Here is a 6,618-nt window from a genome sequence, read left to right as displayed (position 1 = left end):
CATCCTTTGTGAGGACTAAAGGATCTGCTAACTGCTGCTGAACAACACCATTACTCATTAACCAAACCACTAATCAGCTATTTTATTGTCTCTGTATTTTTTTCTCCTCCTACTGAGCAACAGTGTGTGAAGAGACGTGGTGAAATCAGCAGAGGATTACATGTTGACTTGTAAAATCATGCCGGAGCTTCCGCTTTATTTTCCTTGGAAGGCACGATACGGCTCCGTGTTTCGGACTGAGTCACGGGTATTGGGTTTCACAACTGAAACTCTCTGGAATGGAAATCCTCCTTCCATTTTTTGTTCTCCCCCAGGACATCAGGCATTTAGGCCACGGAAGATGACACAAAGGAATTTCCTCGGGACTTTTTTTTTTTTTTAAAGCCTAATTTACGCACTGTGCGGAAACGTGTTGCTTTAAATGCCATTGGATAAAGCATGTTATGTTCGTGAGGCAGAACAACAACAACAACTAACATTACAGGCTAAAGACTTTTTTTTTAAACAAACAAAAAAAGTGCTTTCTCAGGCTTACCTTGAACATACTCCTGGGTCCTATGTTTTTATTTTATTTTTAATTTAGCATTACCATTGTGTCAATAGGATTGTCTATATTTCAATTGTGTTATTATTAGCATAGCCTATGTGTTATAACTTTTTACTGTCTGTCATGTTTGTTGATCTATCTACAAAAACAACAGAAAACACGAGACAAATATGTTGTGGGGATATTGGGCTAGATATAAATAAAATTCGATTTGATTTACAATATGTCATACTATTGTGAGGTTCGTATGCTCTGAAAGAAAATCACTTTTCTTTAACTGTGACCTGTTATAAACTGTTCTTAGGTTGATAATACCGGTATAGTGGTGGGGGGTCATAAGCTCTGTTTTAATAACTGTCCCATCAAATGATGAAGTCATCACACACCTCTGGATCATATTACATTAGCACGTGTCATGACATGATTTTTCATCAATCAAACACATACACATTTCCCATGCATTCATCTCCCATCTCTACAAATTCAGGCTGTGAAACAAATGATATAATCGCCTATTAATGGGACAGAACCACCAACATATGTAGGCTATACACTCATTATTTCCTTTAGTTTTTCTGTAATCGGTGGATTTATAATATCTTGCATCAAAATGTAAAAGTAGAATATTAACGATAATTATGAAAAAATAATAATAGCCTATCTTGTTGGACAAAGGCGTAAAACATGGCATCATGCAAAGACTGCGCGCACAAGACCTACGGCTAAGGTGCGGACAGTCTTTAAAAACCCTAAAAAATCACCGTCCCCATTTTAAGATGTGCTGTAATTTAGTCAGATTTAATAATATGCTCTTAAATAATTCTGCATAACCAAGATTGTGATCGAAATTCACATCCTCCAAAGTCTAATAACGGTTACTGCAGATTCACATGCCGAAAACATCTTCCTCATATTGTATAGCCTCACCAAAAAAACAAACATTAAAAAACAAAGTAGCACTCACCGAAATATTTCCTCTTATTTTCTGATATTGTGATGGCAGGAAACGGCTTCCAGAAAGCTCCTAAGAACTGCAGGGAAAGGGGAAAGGGGAAGGGAGGGGGAAAAGGTTAGATAAAACACATAGAGAGATGCAATCAGAAGGTCTTGCTCAAATCTGATACAGAGCACAGAATCTGTTGTAGTCTAATCGAACGGTCAACTGCTGACAGGTATTTCTGACCTAAATTATTCCTGGTGATTTCCCGCAATAAAAGCAATAAGAGCAGAGAGAGGAATACGGGCTGGGTGGAGTGATCTGATATGTTATTGATTCTGCTTATCATATTACATCCTTTCATATTCACCGTGTTTCCCCTTCGTTTTAAAAACCGTGTGCATATCTGCTCTGCCTGCTGATGGAAAACATTAGACTAGCAAGGAAACATGTAATCCAGATAAAAGTCAGAAAGTATAGAGGCAGAAATAATCTAAATAATCTAAAAATTAAATGTTGTGGAATCACCTCATGTAGAAATAAGTAAATATAGTTTGATAGTTCTAAAAAATAATATAAAAGTTTAAAATATGAAATAGGCTGCTTACTTAATTATTTGTAGGCTATATTAATAACTTAATGGACGAACTTTGTGGTGGAATGGTTAACACATTAAGTGGTGCATGAATACGCCGAGCACAAAGAGTGGAAATTATTACAATCGAACAAATATATATTATTCGGATTATTTTGAAGTTCAAAAAGCACAATAAATATAATCCAAAGCCTAGTGTGACACCCATACACTCTCCAATTGACTACTGAAAAAAATCCATAACAATCACAAATGAGCAAAAAAATCCCAAATGTTGCCAAACGGCCGCACGAGCAAACGAAAATGAGAAGCGGCCCATGAGGAGAACAGCTGTTTCCCAGCAGCTCTGCATCCATGGGGCCCATAAATAACTCCAGCATGATTCAGAGAGAAAACCCGGACACCATGAAGAGCTCCAGCCCGGGTGTATCCTTTAGAGCACCCAGAGCCGGAGAACGCTTCCCGGGCCGGACCCACATCCATCCGCGGTGGTAAACATCCTTTAAATGTTAATTGAATAATTGTATAATAGTATCCAAGACCGCAGGATGAAAAGCGCTGTCCGTGTTGTTGCATAGCTTCTGATAAATGTTATTAAAGTGCTGGAATAAAATCTCCTGCTTCTGTTTCTGCTCCTGACAGCTTCCCCCAAACACATAAATCAAAAGCAAGGATCCCCCGACCTCCCCGTACCAGCCTACACCACCACCACTATCAGCACCTCCACTACTCCTACTACTATAAAGTTACTTAATGTTTCCGCGCACGCACTCACGCACAGCTCTGGCTGCCGTCCATCTCCATGTACAGCACCGACCGGGGTTTCCTTCCCTGCGTCCCCCCTTTAGCCCCGCGGGTCAGTCGGAACTTTGCGCTCCGGAGCAGGAGTGCACTAGTCTAAAGTTACCCAGAAAGTGATGCAGGGGCCGACTAGCTTAGCCAGCTAGCCCATAGGCCGAGACAAAGGGAGGAGGCCGCCTCCAGGGCCCCAGAACAGCTGATGAGCCAAGTTTTGAGTGGAAGAGGGAGAGAGGGGGATTCACATGAGATCCTGGATCAGGTTCCTGAATCTAAAGAATTTTTTTTTTCTCAGGATAGATAAAGTGAAAGTTTGAAATTGTGAAGTAATGGCACATTCATGCGGAAGCAGCAGAGGGTCTGTCCGTGTGTAAGTGAACCAAATGCGTAATGGACTCGACTGGATGGGAAAACACCATTCCATATATTTAATCAAATTAAGCACGTTTTTTTTAATGAAACTTGAGACTGTACCATTTTTGAGACGTTAAATCCTTAGTTAGATGGATTTGGATGGATTTACGCTGCTACACTCTGCTGTGGTTTCATGTTAAAGTCTCACATGACCTGAACACACGTTATCACCACTCCCTGCTCTTATCTCTGCCTGGACTGGTGGTGCTGTCACCGGCCTGCATAACACACACACACACACACACACTCACACACACACACACACACACACACACACACACACACACACACACACACACACACACACACACACACACACACACACACACACACACACACACACACACACACACACACACACACACACGCACACACCTACACAAACCTTTCAGTATCATCGCTGCTATTTTACAGATGGTGTAAAAAGTATCCTGTGGTATTACAGCAACACTCGAGCACTCACTGTTATATCGACACACTGCTCTCCAAAAGTGACTTTTGACCTGAAGGAGCAATAGCTCATTTTGTAATGATCCACCCACTGGCCAAGTGCTGAAAAATGGCTTTTTAATGTTCTAGCTCTGATCCTTGAATCGGTATTCTTTCAATTAAGACAGGATTTAAAGAAAATACATTTGACTTTCAATATGAGCCAAGGATTCGTTTTGGTGTGTGTTGGAGATGTAAAACAGCAGAATGGACAAACATGTAAACCACCGGCTCCTAAAGTGTTCTCAGCTCAAACTAAAAGCATTGATGTGGTAATTATACTGAGTGTAATATTATCATCTTAAATATATGTTTGCATGTAGCTTGTTTCCATACTGATTAAAAACTGGTTGATTTCTTTACTTTTAGACTAACATTCTATATTTGATGTTGCAGTACACACTGTGAGAGCTCCATTAGCTTACATTTTAAATACAGTCTATAGTCAGGAGTACAAGTTTCATGCAGCCATGAATACTGCATTTCTTTAGACTTATTGACATAACAAGAAGCATTAATAGACTCAACAGAACTCCTGGAGATAGTTGTAGTAATTATATAATAACAATACAAAAAGATAATAGTAATACCTTTAACAATATTTCACATTTCCTGGCCTCAAACAAACTATCTGTTGGACTCATCCCCCCATGTGTATCCAATTTCTGGACGTGACGTCATTTCCACTGACGTTCCTCTCAAATGATCTCGGGTTGGAATCACGTTTGGTTTTCCAGGAGCTCAATCCCCTGCTCCAGTCCCACTTCAATGCCAATAAAGCCACATAGGGAAACCTTCACATTCAGAGTGCATGTACTTGCACTGAAAAAACTGAACGTTGACTTTAATTAAACGTATTATGTCAACACATTTCACAGGTTGGTTGAAAGCAATCATATTACGTTTAAAAAAATAAATATTAGGTTCAACTTAATATTATTATTATTACAGTGTTTGAAACGTGTCTGTTCACAAACACTGCATGTACACATTGTAAACACATGTGTAGTCTTACAGGATTTGGGGAGTTCACAATCCTTCTCTTTTTCTCCCCTGCAGTTTTTTCTCGGGAACTACATTTTCTCATAAGAAATACATCGGCTAACAAACACTTGACAAACTGCTGACTTAAACAAACAAACTTAGCAAAAAGGAAAACGCTAAATCTGCTATCTCTCCTTCACCTTTGCTCAAGTCAGTGTCTGCATTGGATTGTTGACCTTTTTAAGCCACCATAGCACCCATTTCCATCACAGCTTGCTTCCACAAATCTCAGTCAATATCCATCCATCCATTTATCATCAAGTCCATCTGAAGTTTTCCTTGAAGTGTAATGAGGGTGAACGGCCATGCAGCATCGTCACCAACAGCCTCACCAAAAGGGCAAGCGACGACAATCTCTTCTGAAACACATTTCATCTCCTGCCTCCTGATCTGAGCCAATGACAAACACGTTTCAACACCGCTTTTCAGAGAGAGGAACTGAGAGGGAGATGTTCCTGGCTTTCCAGTTTGTGAAAGTAAAGTGTCGGTCCCAGAGCAATTAAGGCTTTTCAGTTTGTTGCCCACACACAGCGGCAGATATACTCCGTAATAAGTTAAATAATGTAACAGAATTAAAGCCCAAGCTTATAATAAAACAAGTACCTATCTATGCACTGACAACTTGTCTTGAAGAGTATTTTTATTTAATTGAACAATTAATCCTAAACTCAAACCTAACGCTAAACTCAAACCTAACGCTAAACTCAAACCTAACGCTAAACTCAAACCTAACCCTAAACTCAAACCTAACGCTAAACTCAAACCTAACGCTAAACTCAAACCTAACCCTAAACTCAAACCTAACACTAAACTCAAACCTAACCCTAAACTTAAACCTAACCCTAAACTCAAACCTAACCCTAAACTCAAACCTAACACAGTCAAATATTTGAATTCTTAAACATTTCATTTTAGGGTAAACCACATGCAAGTTCTTAAAATACAACCTATATTTTGTGAAGTTGTACTTTCTTAATCGCAAATGTTTTCGGCAATCTGTAATTTAAATAAAGGTAACGTCAACAGTCAACTGGTGCCCTGCAATGGTTTCCTAACTCCATTGAGCATGCATTGTCTGCCAATAGCTGTCGGAAAATGACTTTTATAAATGTTTTCAAGATTTCAGTCATACAAGCTGTTAGCGGAAGCCGAATAGCAAGCAGGGAGAAACTCAGATTTGAACATGAAACTGCTTTATTCACTGTTTTTACCACTTGATACCAGAGGAGAGGAGCAGACCTCTGTGTTTAATTATATTATTATTATTACACTCTGGGTAAAAACCTCTTGAACTTCTGCATCTTAAGTTATCAGAGAAACAAGCTGTTCTAACATTAGCATTTAGCCCACCAAGCTGCAATAAGAAAACACAGATGTTTTACTTGAAACTATGTTAATTAGCCTTTCTAACTGTTTTAATCATCAGTTCCGTTGTTTTCGGAGAGGAGGAGACCTCAGTGGATAATTTCGGCTCCGGGTAAAAACCTCTAACGTCTGACTCTTAAATTATCTGAGAAAAACAAGCTGAGCAAACTTCAGCGGCAGCAGTAGAGCGTCCGGGGAAAAACAAGGATTCTTTATATAAAACTGCTTGGTTCAGTGTTTTTGCAGCTTTTAATGAGAGGAGAGGGTAAAAACCTCCTTAACCATCCTCACTGAAGGTATCCCAACCAAAATCAGCTCAGGGCTAAAGCTGCAATCATCCCGTGATGCTTCACCACCACACAAACTCAAGCTTTTCCCATTATTTTGATTAAGATAGCTCTAGTAGTAAAATATTACATCATTTTTAAC

Source organism: Gymnodraco acuticeps, unplaced genomic scaffold, assembly GCF_902827175.1.
Source record: "Gymnodraco acuticeps unplaced genomic scaffold, fGymAcu1.1, whole genome shotgun sequence".
In the NCBI taxonomy this organism is placed as follows: Eukaryota; Metazoa; Chordata; class Actinopteri; order Perciformes; family Bathydraconidae; genus Gymnodraco; species Gymnodraco acuticeps.
Note: the sequence above shows the minus strand (reverse complement) of the source record.